Genomic DNA, 14,407 nt, shown 5'->3' with positions numbered 1-14,407 from the left:
AATTCAAATTCCCTTAATCAAAAAGGGGATTATTTTACCTAATGTAAATAAATGGGTAGAAGAGGCTATAGAAGCATGTTTGAACCTAGGGTGCTTAAACATTGTCATGACAAATCGTCTTTTTCCATCTCTGCTTTCCTCTGAGAGAATGAGCTCAGACAGACTCTTCCCAAATATTAGCAAAGGTAGTCAGTAGCAACTCACAACTTAAATATGAACAGTTTAGTAAACTCAGCAGAAAGAATGCATATATTTCTCCATGGTTCCAGAAAAAGACCCATGGCCAACTCTGATTGACCAGGACAGGGTCCCATGCTCATTGCTCAACCAATCACAGAAGCTCTGCTTAATTAGATCTGGGTCACATGATCAAGCCTTGAACAGGAAGAATGTAGATGAAGAATGGTGTGGGGATGATTTTCCAAAGAAAAATCCAGACATTGTTGCCCAAAGAGGAGATTATTCTGGGCAGGCAAAAATAGTGGATGCCTGCCATACATGTTCTAGCTCCCATTAATTTAGAACATGATAGAATCTCTTTCAAATACTTAAATAAGATACACTTTCCTGTGCTATTACATTGTATCTATTTATTTTTGAAGCACTATGGTAAAACCATGTGTGGGCAAAATGTGGCATCTCAAAGAGTGGAGAGCTATCTTTTTATTCTCCTTATGTAAACACTGGAAGTCATGTCAAGCATAACTTACAGTACAATAGTATTACCAAATTAATTTTCCTCAGTCTTTGAGGTAGATTTGAAAAGGACTGATTCATGTGGTATAAAGCATCTTAACTAAATCAAGCATTTTGTTCTTGTTTCCTGTGCTGTTAGACACTGAAGAATCTCATGAATAAAGACATTCACATTGTTGAATGTTCAAAATAGAAAACAACTTTGGTAATAACTTATAATGACCATGGTTTTAAAAACTCAATGATTTAGCTTTACTGTTTACTCACCATTATAGCAGCAAACAATATTTTATTTCTTTCCTCTTCAGATGTTAGAATCCTTGTCCCCACCCCACCTCAGAAAACTAGACCCAAGCTGGACAGTAACTTAGGTGGCTGTCACCATGAGAAAAGTCTGGGAGATTAATGGTGGAGAGAACCTGGTGTCTGTGAGTAGTAAAATACACACAGTTGTACAAATAAGTCATCAACAAATCGGATGTCAATTTGTTGAGAACTGTCTTATTAACTAGGGAGAACCTAGAATCAAAAGTTCAATTTGCATGTATTCATAACTTATCTCAAGAGAAAAATATAGGGAAAAAAGCACCCAAATTATATTTCACCAGAACACAGAAGCAATATGATTTGCTGCGTTGTGACCAAAAGGGCACACTACATGCTTCCAACACATTTGTGGGGTAGATAAACAACTGAAGGTGTTTATTAAAACCAATTCACAAATTTATGTCAATTTGGCATGAATAGAGCTAGAAATGAAAGTGATATCCCTCGGGAGTATATTTTTTAAAATCCCAGATTAAATAATTTTGTTAAAGATCTACCTGATGAAAAAAGTATCTGTGTTCATTTTTAATTAAATTGAGCTAAAAAGGAGAATTGGGGGATAGGAAAAGAAGGAGAAAAATTGAAACTTTGAAGTCAGAGAGATCCACATTCAATTTTCCACCACTTTAACTAGGCATGACCTTGGCAAAGTTTTACATTCTCTCCAAGCCTCAGTTTCCCTATGAGTAAAATGAGAATAACAACAGTGTATATACCTCGTTGGTTGTTATAAAGATTAAATGAGAAAATGCATGTGAAATATTTAGTATAATAACCTGGAATATAGTTAGTGCTAATTATCAGCTATTTTATTTTATTACTATTATTATTAATTTTTTAGGTTCTTTGAAGGAAAAGGTGAACCATCTAAATGTCTTTGGTTTGTGGAAGCAGGATTAGAAGCGAACTGAATGGGTTCAAAGAGTCAAAAAACTTGACAGGGCCGGGCACGGTGGCTCACGCCTGTAATCCTAGTACTCTGGGAGGCCGAGGCAGGTGGATCATTTGAGCTCAGGAGTTCAAGATCAGGCTGAGCAAGAGCGAGACCCTGTCTCTACTAAAAATAGAAAGAAATTATATGGACAACTAAAAATATATACATAAAAAATTAGCCGGGCATAGTAGCACATGCCTATAGTCCCAGCTACTTGGGAGGCTGAGGCAGTAGGATCGCTTGAGCCCAGGAGTTTGAGGTTGCTGTGAGCTAGGCTGATGCCACGGCACTCACTCTAGCCTGGGCAACACAGCGAGACTCTGTCTCAAAAAAAAAAAACAAAAAAAAAACTTGACAGTACATTTGTAAGCATAAATCAAGATGAGTCTGGCTGGATTCTTGAGCAAAGTAGCAGTAGTAGCAGGGTCCCTCGTGGATGTCACAGGGGTAGAGGGTCAGCCATAAATGCTTTTGTAAAATCAGGGATCGTGGCGTCTGGTTCACATCTGTATTATGTGTGCCTGTATCCCAGGACACATTTGTGGAATGAATGGAAGAAAGTCTCTAGGACTCAACTCACGAGGACATACGCCCACTCAGAAATTATGAAGTGATTCTGTAACAGAATTCTATAAACAACCTGTAATTTCTAGAAAAGGAGAGATCATGATAACCATACCTATCTCCCTAAGTGACTGTTGATAGCCGAATAAAATGTCCTAGCAGCATATGGAACCCTAGAAATTGCCAGTCAGTACCTTAGACTTGGTGTTGTGCTGCCAAGGCTTCCAGAATAGCAAGCCCTGTACAAGTATGAAGGCATGATGGGCTGTGAGGCTTGGGTCAGGTTCAAAGAATGATTCATTTTCAAATTCAAATCAACTGAATGTACACTCAATCTCCACAAATCAAAGCCTCTTCAGGTGGCTTTAAGTACTTAGGTTTGTTTTCCTTGTTCCTTTTTCTCTTTTTAAAGTGTTACTGTGATGTATCTTCTCTGCACGTTCAGAGCTCCTGCTGGCTGCCATTTGGGAAAATTAAATGTGTGTTGAAACTGTTTTCAAATAAAACAGCGACAACAACAAATTTTAATCAATAAACTTTAACATTAAAAAAGACCATACACATTGAGAAAGCAATATAGAAAGACATTAAAAAAAAAGGAGTAAAATGACTTTTAACAATTACCTAAGCGCTGTGCAAATAAGGTTTAAAAGTGGTTAGTGATTAAGAATGAGCTGTAGATAAAGTTTAATAGGGTATGATGACATAGCTATTACCTGATTTTTAAAAAGTAATATACATGAGAAATGGCTTGTTCTCTTTTAAACGAAACTTGTATTCTGTAACTACTAAACAATTAAAATTTGGCTAAAAATTACTGGGAAACAGAAAGCTAAAAGAGAAAATGGGTTAAGAAGACTAACATTATAAAAGAAGAAAAAATAAAGAAACGTGAGATTGAAAGACATTGATTAAAGGAGAGAATAAACAAAAAATTGATGGGTTTTTGCTAAACCTGAAGTTTTGAAGAGGAATGGTGAGGTTAGGGTGTTTAGGAAAGATGGGGGACTCTCTAGTCCTCCATATCAAAGAGAAACCAGGATTTTAAGCCCAGAGCCTGGAATTCTCCTGGGACTCTATACAGACCAGCATCTGCCACCGTAATTACAAAAGGTGTCATCTGACCAACCTCATGCTACAATGTTAGGCTAGTGGTGTGAAACAAAACAAAATTTTATTTTCTTAACATCCTTTAAATAGGTGTTACTTCCCTTAATAGCACTGCTGTGCTTGGGTGCGGAGGAAGAGAAACCTAAATCCTCATTCAACAGCTCTACTAATGTTTCAGCTATTATTTCTAAACCTATACATTTTCCCTTTTAAAATTCTCTAACTTCTTTCTTTCTTAGATGGTTTTAAAGTTTTTAAAATTTGCTATCAGTAGAAGTGCTAAATATGTATTGAAATTCTTTAGATCTTGCCTTTAGAATGCATACTTTAATATTCTAAATTTAAGTTCTTTTATAATAAGAACAAAATATTATAATTTGCCTTTAATTTGTGTGGTGCCTAGTTTCCAATTCTTTTTTTTTTCTGTTATAACTAAATATTACAGTTTATTTCAGGACCAAAATGTAGCGAGGAAGAAAAGATATATTTGGTGATCAAACCTAAATTTAATTTTAACATTTTTCCAGGGGTAAAACAGGATGAAAAATAAATTATACATGTCTATAATTCTGACCATAGTTTAAATAGACAATATTTTCAGTCTTCAGTGAAATTTTCATCTAATAGCCAACATTTATTAAATAAATAAAGCAAACCTCCTAGAGAATAACAGTAATTATGAGGAAAGTCCTGTGAATAAAATGGTAAGTTAACTATTGCTAGTTACATTTATGTTTATGTTTCCCCCCCCCTTTTTTTTAAGGTAACAGCTACAGTCATAAACTGACCTGATCATAAATCAGTGTAGCACCTCTCTGGGCCTTAACAGATGATCCACTGACTTCACTTGTGGTCGTCTGTCCTTTAGCATTTAGCCTGTGTTGGTGTCTTGAGATGCTGCTCCTAAAGCATATTCATCGGCCTAAACTTTCATTATTTTCCCTGGTAGTTTGAGTGGAGGACTAACAGCACTTGAGAGTTGTTTAGGCTCTTATTGATCTATGGGACTCTTACCTACTTTATAACGAAAATCAAATGCCCTACAAGATTGTGGCTTTTATATCAACTATCATGGGCATAGGCTATGGATAATAGATATAGATTATATATGGAATACAGATAATAGCATGGACTTTTTTATTACTAAAAGGGGTACCAAATTTCTCAAAAATTTAATTTTGGAAAATGTTTTGCAAGTCTAAGTATGCATTTTTTTTTTTTTTTTTTTGAGCCAGAGTCTTACTCTGTTGCCTGGGCTAGAGTGCCGTGGCATCAGCCTAGCTCACAGCTACCTCAAATTCCTGGGCTCAAGCAATCCTCCTGCCTCAGCCTCCCAAGTAGCTGGGACTACAGGTGTGCACCACCACACCTGGCTAATTTTTTTTCCTATTTTTAGTTAGAGACTGGGTCTCGCTGTTGCTCAGGCTGGTCTCGAACTCCTGAACTCAAGCGATCCTCCTGCCTCAGCCTCCCAGAGTGCTAGGGTTACAGGTGTGAGCCACCACACCAGCCAAAGATACAATTTTAAAGAACAATCTTCCAAGTGCTTTCTCAAATTGTCCTCTTGGTTCAGATTAAGTCCTTCATGTGTGATTGCATTTTAGACATTTTCCTTCTCTGTGCTAAACTGAGGATGAAGGAAAATATTGAATCAAAAAACATGGTGAAGGCCGGGCGCGGTGGCTCACGCCTGTAATCTTAGCACTCTGAGAGGCCAAGGCGGGAGGATCGCTCAAGGTCAGGAGTTCGAGACCAGCCTGAGGAAGAGCGAGACCCCGTCTCTACTAAAAATAGAAAGAAATTATATGGACAGCTAAAAATATATATAGAAAAATTAGCCAGGCATGGTGGTCTGTGCATGCCTGTAGTCCCAGCTACTCAGGAGGTGGAGGCAGAAGGATTGCTTGAGCCCAGGAGTTTGAGGTTGCTGTGAGCTAGGCTGATGCCACAGCACTCTAGCCAGGGCAACAGAGTGAGACTTTGTCTCAAAAAAAAAAAAAAAAAGGTGAAAAATAACTAGAATCAGACGACCCTGAGAGAAAAAATTTGGAAGATGATAGGAGCACTTCATTCCAATCCCTTAAAATATGATTCTCAGTTTCTGTTATATCAGGTGATGAAACACACATATTGTTTAGTCTCAGGCTAGAGGTTGATCTGCAGAATGGAGTTTAAAATAAATTTCCAGGAAAATTTAATAGATTGGCCTGCCCTATACTGTACCAGTAAGTTTTATGGGAGAAATTACCCCTCTTTAACAAAAGGAATAAAGTGTTGCTCTGTTTCTAATTTAATCAGAAATTACCTTGGAAGTGAAGGCTTGTCAAATAAACGTTCTCCAGCAAAATGAATTGCAAGGAGGCTGGACTGTTTGATTAAAATAACAAGAAGTTCTCTATTATTTGCAGAAGCTGGATTCACTTTATAACAAAAAGCATTATTGCCACAAGAGAAACACTTTCAAGCCTCAGAAGACTCAGTGTTCTTTCACTAATACAAATAACCCCATTTTGGCAGTTCTGATCCTTTAGAATCCAACAAAAAACATTGTCAGTACCATCTGCTGTAATAGAAGGACAGCAATATCGAATCCTCTGTTCTTGAAGACTGGGGCTGAGATGGCCACGCAATGTTCCCAGGATTAGTCACCTTGAAGTGTTTCATGGTTCTTTTCAGTACCTGAGCTTTCCTAGATTAGTTCAAATTTCAGAGGAGTTTCTACTTGAGGTTGTTTTTCCCCCGGCTCCCTTCCTGCTCAAAGCCCTGGAATATCCGAGAGGTTCCTTCTTAAGAATTCTAAGTAGCATAGATTTAGAATGGAGTTGGCCTCTTTTATTTTCCCATAGAATTAAGAGTTCACAGTGGCGTGGGCAGCTTGGGCAGGGGGACCAGTCAGAAAACTTTTGGAGTTGGTGAGAGGCAGTGGCTCGGGCCAGGGCAAGGGAGGTAAAAGTAATGGACACATTAGAGATACATTTTGGAGGCAGAACCAATAAATTTTGCTTATGATTTGGATATAGCAGATGAGGGGAAAGGAAAAATCAAGGATGACCACAAAGTTTTAAGCTAAAATAATTCAATGGAGTGAAGCCATGCTAGTAAACCAGAAGATTATTAGGTTCAAGAAGAAAAATAAAAGTGAATATGAATCTTTCTATGTATAAGAAATATAAACAACACTTTTTTTTAAGAGATGGGATCTTGCTCTGTTGCCCATGATGGAGGGCAGTGGTGCAATCATAGCTCACTGCAGCCTCGAATTCCTGGGCTCAAGTGATCCTCCTGCCTAAGCTTCCTGAGTCCCTGGGATTACAGGCATGTGCCACTGTGCCTGGCTCAAAAAACACTCTTTTTTAAAAAAAATTAAACACTATCAAGCCTTTGCTTTTGAAAACATGTTCTAAATTTTTTCTTTGGGTTTTTTTTTTTTTTGGTGTATCCTTTAGACCCCTTTTAAACTATTTAACACTTCATAGTACTACAGATAATCATAATAGATCATAAAATATTTACTACTCACACTTATTCCAAACAGTAAGACTTTTTTTTTTTTTTTTTTTTGGAGACAGAGTCTCACTCTTTTGCCCAGCCTTGAGTGCCATGGCATCAGCCTAGCTCACAGCAACCTCAAATTCCTGGGCTTAAAGCAATCCTTCTGCCTCAGCCTCCCCAGTTGCTGGGACTACAGGCATGCGCCACCATGCCTGGCTAATTTTTTCTATATATTTTTAGTTGTCCAGATAATTTCTTTCTATTTTTTAGTAGAGACGGGGTCTCGCTCTTGCTCAGGCTGGTCTCAAACTCCTGACATTGAGTGATCCTCCTGCCTCGGCCTCCCAGAGTGCTAGGATTACAGGCGTGAGCCACCTCGCCCAGCCCAAAGAGTAAGACTTTATCTTTTATAAGGATTAGAAAAAGTCTTTTTTTGCTCTCCTTCACTCAAATATCAGGCATAGAAAAAGTTTTAAAAGACAATTTTCAGCCCTTTCTCCAAGTTCCATCACCAAAAACAAAGAATTAATTATATGCTTTTTAAAATCAATAAATTTGATTTGGTACTCAGCAAATACTAGTTGGGCTGGCAGTGCTAAGCCAACTTATACCACAGAGTAGTTTTAAAAAAAAAATATATATATATATATATATTTTGATATATATATTACAGGTGGCTCACACCTGTAATCCTAGCACTCTGGGAGGCTGAGGCGGGAGGATTGCTTGAGGTCAGAAGTTCAAGACCAGCATCAGCAAGAGCGAGACCCCTATCTCTACTAAAAATAGAAAAAATCAGCCAGGTGTGGTGGTGCAGGCCTGTAGTCCCAACTACTTGGGAGGCTGAGGCAGGAGGATTGCTTGAGCCCAGGAGTTTGAGGTTGCTGTGAGCTAGGCTGATGCCACGGCACTCTAGCCTGGGTGACAGAGTGAGACTCTGTCTCAAAAAATATATATATATTTTTTTATTTCAATAGATTTAGGGTGTACAAGTGGTTTTTTGATATATAGATGAATTGTATAGTGGTGAAATCAGGGCTTTTAGTGTACCTATCACCCGAGCAACAGAGTAGTTTTTGCTTTGGTATTGAACCATTCCTTGTTTAACTTGTGTAGATATAAAAATTTGGTTTCAGCTGGGCACAGCAAGATCCCACCTTTACAAAAAATAGAAAATTAGCTGGGTGTGGTGGTGCACACCTGTAGTCGTAGCTCCTCAGGAGGCTGAGACAGGAGGATCCCTTGAGCACAGGAAATTGAGGTTGCAATGAGCTATGATGACATCACTGTACTCTAGCCTGGGTGACAGAGAGAAATCATGTCTCAAAAAAAAAGGTTGCTTAAAAAAAAACAAACAGACAAACACAAACTTCAGGACAAGAATGCTTTTTAAAAAAAAAAAAAAAAAAAAAAACCCCAAGATTTAACCAGATAAAAAGGACAATTTTAAAAGCTGAGGTAGAATTAGTGACAACTAATTTGCTCAAACAAAAGATAAGAGTGACACCTAGTGTTCACTAGCGTAACTTTGACTACTATTTTCATCAATTTACCCTACCTACAAGATACTGAATGCAGCATAAAAACAATTAAGAGAAGACGAATGACAAATACCATTGTGGCAGCCACAGCAATCCAAAATAGGCACATAATTTCTGAGTGTTCAGAGGGGCCCCTGATCTGGACTCAGAAATTAAAGCGTGGCATCCTGAAGCAGCAACCCCCTGAGCTGGTAAAGGAGGAGGAAAAGTCTCAGGTGATAGACGAGGGCAGGAAGAGCACTGCTGTTAAAGGAGACAGCAGCATGCGCCAAGGTGGGAAATCAAGGGACAGCATGATATTGTGGGACAAGTGTAACTGCTTGAGTGTGAAGCAGAGGACAGAGAGTGTCTGGAAGGGAGGCTGGAGAGGGAGGCAAAGCTGAGATGAAGTAGGGTTTGTACTTTCTACATGATGGGAAGGAAACCACTAAAGACACAGCTTTCAATTCAGATACAGGCCCCGCAGCATGCGGGGGACATTTTGGGGTGGGGAGTTAGAGACTAAATGGGATATTATTATAGTAGATGAGGGTAGTAATGGGGAGAAAAGAAGATGGCTTTAATAAATAATTGGAAGACAAAATCAATGATTAGGCCTGATGGCTGGATGTTACCTTCTTTTAGAGTTCAGGTAGATCATATTTGCATCAATTAATATTTTTAAATTACAGTGAAAAGGTTAAAGTTAGTGGGAAAGATGATTCATTCCGTTTTGACAAGTTATAATCTTGAGGTGCATGGGAAATAATGATGTGTCAATGCTAACAGGCAACTGAACATCTAGTTCTTGAAGCTTTGAGGCAAGGGCTAAGCAGGAGATAGGAATTTACTTTCATTAGCATAGAAGTGGTTGCTGAAACAATGAGAGTGACTAACATCCCCCAAGAAAGGTACATAGTATAAAATAAGGTATAAAAAATAAGGTATACAGTATAATGGGCCAGGCACAGTGGCGCATGCCTGTAGTCCCAGCTACTCAGGAGGCTGAGGCAGGAGGATCACCTGAGCTCAGGAGTTGGAGGTTGCAGCGAGCTGTACTCCAGCCTGCATGACAAAGTGAGACCCTGTCTCTAAAAAACAAAACAAAACAAAAACCCCAAAACCACAATAATATTTCCTTAGAATTAAAAAAAATTTAAATCTTGAGGTTCTTAAAGTCAAGGACGTTTGACATATTTGCCCCTTTCCAGTTGTATTTTAGATGAGAAGCTTGCTTGTCTCGATGATAAATTGGGCTTTTTCTTCCACTAGAGAACTGATGAAAAGTACTAGAATAATGACTGAATAATAGATGGGGAATGTTAACAGAGAAATGGAAACTATAAAAAAGAGCCAAACATATATTCATAACTGAAAAGTACAATTGCTGAAATAAAAACACTCACTGGGTGGGCTTAACAATCACTGATGATAGCAGACGGGATCAGTGTGTTAATCCGGGTCTTCTGAGAAGTAGACACCAAGAAGGGATGAAACATGCAAGGATTGTATTAGTGGAAACACTTGCAAGAAGACGGGGAGGGAGCTGGCGAGGGCTGGGTGAGCCACCCGAGTGTGACGCAAGTCTGAGCCCAAGGGAAGGAGAGAGGTTTGGAAAGGCCCTGAGGAGGCGCTGAGACAGAGTCCGTCATCAGGGGAGTCCAGCGTCTCCCAGTGTTAGGTCTGTCTGGATGTTCCCTGGTCCTCGGTTCCCAGTGCAAGAGTGAGTACTGGTACTGAGTTGAGCCGATGACGGAGTGATCATCAATACAAAGCAATCCCACCCAAACGGTTTATTGCAGAAAAGAAAGAAACCATACAAAGTGAAAGTAAAGAAGGAAGCTAACCCAAAGTGAAAATACGTTCCAGAGAGAGGAATGGATCAATCTCCATAAGAGGAGAAAGACATTGAGGATGCCCAGACGTTTGCCTTTTATTGGCCTGGTCAGGGGCGGGCTTACAGGAGGTGTGAGATATTACCAAATGATTATCAGGTGTTATTATTCGCTTCGTTTATGCTCCACAGGTGTGTAAACCTCAAAAGCTCAGATTCCTGGTTTTTCGTTAACTATGTGTTTTCCTGAAGTCCCTTCTCCTGATTGGTCCCCAGCTTCTCTGCCCCTAGGAACCACCCTCCTGGCCTATGCCCACCACCTGCAGATTTGATGCCTGTCTAACAGCAGGAGCAGGTTCGCCTTGGTTCCCTGCCACCCTCACTTGTGTCAAGCGTACCCCGGATACAAATGCAGCAATAGGTCTCAGAGCAGAGTAGCCAGTGGCCTTTGAGCAATTATACTTCCCGAAGCTGGAGATCTGAGAGGCCGTTCCCACGGCTCCTGCCATCTGTCACGTTTACTCCCCAAAGTCACTTTTCCACACAGGTTTGAGGGGAAGCTCCTTTGTGGTTCCTGTGGGCCTTTCTTCCTGAGGGGAACCTCAGAAAAAGGAAGTTAGTGTGATAAACTCTAGCCCCTGTTGCTGCAGTCGTCCTCAGGGCCATAGTTTGTACTCCTGCTCTCCCCATCCCGTATTTCAAGATCGTGGATTTCCCCCCCTCCCCAGTCCTCTGACCTTCACATAACAGACCTGCTTTGGCTGAGCATTCCCATGTCTTCGGAGTTCTGCAACTTTAACAATTAGGTCTTCAGCCTGCCACTCAACCGTGCCCGTCCTTCCACTGCAGAAGTAAGGGCTTCTTTGTAAGCTGTCACTGAGGATCTATGGCTTCTCCCCTTAGTCACTCATTTTTTAATAGTCTTCAGTCTTTCATGATCCTTCTGCAGAACATCGACACTGTTTCACAACAATCAGCCATCTCCACTGCCTTTGTAGGCAATGTTCCCCCATATTTTTCAAATGTCTATATTAACTTACCCTTCACAACATTGATCTCTACTGATACATTTTCTTGGTTACCATCAGTGAAATATGCAGCAACTGAGCTGCTGCCTTTTCCCAGGGACTCTGTCTGCTCCACCTGCCAACAGAAGAGTATTCCATTTGCCTGCCAGGTGACAATCCCAGATCGTCATCTCACTGCCTGCTTCGTCCAGCCACTCCTGATTTCACTTGCGTTATGCAAGTGCCCCTCAGAGCAAACACTAGGAGTGGATTCGACATGAAAGGCTTTCATGAAAGGCTATTCTTTCTTGCAAACCAACTTAAGAGCCCAATAAGAATAAGAACTGTGTATTAAATCATAACTACTATGTGTTTGTATAACCTTGCATGGAAATAATCAGAGAAAATGCCTTGTGATTTTCCATGAAGAATAAAAATCCGTCTTTAAATTGAAAAAAACCAGGGTGAATTGGAGAATGGGCTCAAGCATGTGTCTGATAACATGCCAACATATCTAAATACACTGCTTAAAGCTCCTCTTTCTCAGCTGACTGCTATAGATTATAATGTAGCTCCCACAGTGCTATACATGATCATAGATGGCTTTATTTCTTTCATCACTGACCACAATGTTATAAAATGCCAAGTGGATGCTGCATTCTGTGGGGGTGGATGAGAGAAGAGAAGTAATTCGAAATGGCAATGAAAGGTCCAGCTGCCTAAAACCTTTGTTGTGTTTGAAAATTTCAATATGAGACTCACCGTTTGGGGTAAAGTGTTCTCTCAGTAGCTACTAAGCATTTTTAAAGCCTTACTCTGTGAGACAGCGCAGTAAACATCATCTGGTACAAAGAGACTGTGCTTGCACTGGTTACAAGCATGTTGTGCTTTGTACCTACGACAAACTGGCCTTGCGATCTTGGACGAGAGCAGCTTAATCTCATTGAGCCTCAATTTGTTCTTCTATGTAAAGAGACTAATTATATCCATCACACCATGTTGTTTAAAGGTTAAATCAATAATGAAGGTAAAGTTCCTTTGAAACAGTCCTTGGTTGTTTCTGAAGGATAGCATTAAAAACAAACAAACAAAGAAAAGAAACAGACTCAGTACCTTTTATTAGCTAAGAAAGAGCAGAGTGCCATGAAATAAGGCAAGTTTTGTTATGAAGAAAGGGTTTAGGAAAGGTCTGAAGCATAGAGAGCGACCATGGAGGAAAAGAAAAGGCCTTGCCTGAGGACATTTGAGAGCAGGTGCCACTATAGGGATTCTGCAGGCACAAGGGACACTCTAGAAGGAGAGATAGTATGGCATCGAGGGAGTGGACATCTCCAATAGAAGACTGAGAGCTGTTGCCAAAAAAGTCATGCCTATTTGGCAATGTTACTTAGCACAGGATAGTTTAAATATTTATCTAATCTTAACATAGGAAAAAGACTTCTTAACTTTGGAAACAATGTAAAAAATCATACCCACGAAGTTAACTGTGTTTGACTACAAAAAAAAAAATCTCTAAACTTCTGTACTTCAAAAATATTTAAAGACGTTTTTAAAACTTGATAAATAAAAATTATTTTTTTCTTTTTTCTCCATTATCCACCATTCCTGGAAATTATTTTTTAAAGATATTTCTTGAGCCGGGCGCAGTGGCTCACGCCTGTAATCCTAGCACTCTGGGAGGCTGAGGCGGGTGGATCGTTTGAGCTCAGGAGTTCGAGACCAGCCTGAGCAAGAACAAGACACTGTCTCTACTAAAAATAGAAAGAAATTATATGGACAGCTAAAAATATATATAGAAAAAATTAGCCAGGCATGGTGGCGCATGCCTGTAGTCCCAGCTACTCAGGAGGCTGAGGCAGGAGGATTGCTTGAGCCCAGGAGTTGGAGGTTGCTGTGAGCTAGGCTGACGCCATGGCACTCACTCTAGCCAGGGCAACAGAGTGAGACTCTGTCTCAAAAAAAAAAAAAAGATATTTCTTGAATTATTTTTTAGGATTTCACAGAAGGCACAAAGATAGTGGATTACACACCAGGCATCTGTGTTTGTTCCTCCTCAAAACTGCACTAGAACAACAGTGACGTGCTTGTCATAAAGGCATAAACTCACACAGATGGAGAGAAAAGGGGAAGGAGGCAACAGAAGCAAGATTTCAAAGCTATTAAACAGATAGGACCAGAAATGGCTGAGCACACTCACCCCAAACCCCACAATCTTATTAAGTCAGCAGCAGAAAAGGCTGAGACCTATTCCAGTTTACACTGCGGGATCTTCAAAAGGCTCAGATGGTGGTGCTTGTGGAACTGGTGCAAAGTGGAAGAAGATAAAAACAGAACAATTGATTGAAAGTCTACTTTCAAAATAATCGGAACACCAGGTCTCCTCCCCCACTCTGCAGCGGGGCCACTAGCCCTCCCTAACCCTGGTGAGACCATGGAGGTTTATTCTCTGGGGAAAGTGAAACAGAGGACTCTGGATTGGAGGACACAAGGCATGAATGAAAGTGGGGCGTATAGTACTGAAAGCAGACGTTAGGAAACTTACATCTGGACCCTGAGACCCCCCGGGCATCTTTCCCTAGTCAGTGACTAGAGGCTGGCACCCAGGACCCTCTCCTTAAGAAAAGAGATGCAAAGTTTTCTTTGAAGAATTCGACCAGCCCAATAAAACAGATTTAAACATACTGACAGTGGAGTTTCCCAACTAAGCAATCTGGCCAGATCACCCCAGTATGAAGGTCACATTCAACAAGTGCCCCCTCTCCCCTTCCCACTCAGAGCCTGCAAGCAGCATTTTAGTTCCCTACTCTTGAAGGTGTGAGAACAACCAAGGAGTACCAGTCATCTCAGGGAAAAGCAGACAGGAATGTTCAAAGTCCACTAGAGAGTCTAAAAATCTTAATAATAGGATTTCAAGAAATAGAAA

The sequence above is a fragment of the Lemur catta genome, chromosome 16 (assembly GCF_020740605.2).
Source record: "Lemur catta isolate mLemCat1 chromosome 16, mLemCat1.pri, whole genome shotgun sequence".
Lineage (NCBI taxonomy): Eukaryota > Metazoa > Chordata > Mammalia > Primates > Lemuridae > Lemur > Lemur catta.
The sequence above is the reverse complement of the archived record's forward strand: the minus strand, read 5'-3'. Positions refer to the sequence as shown.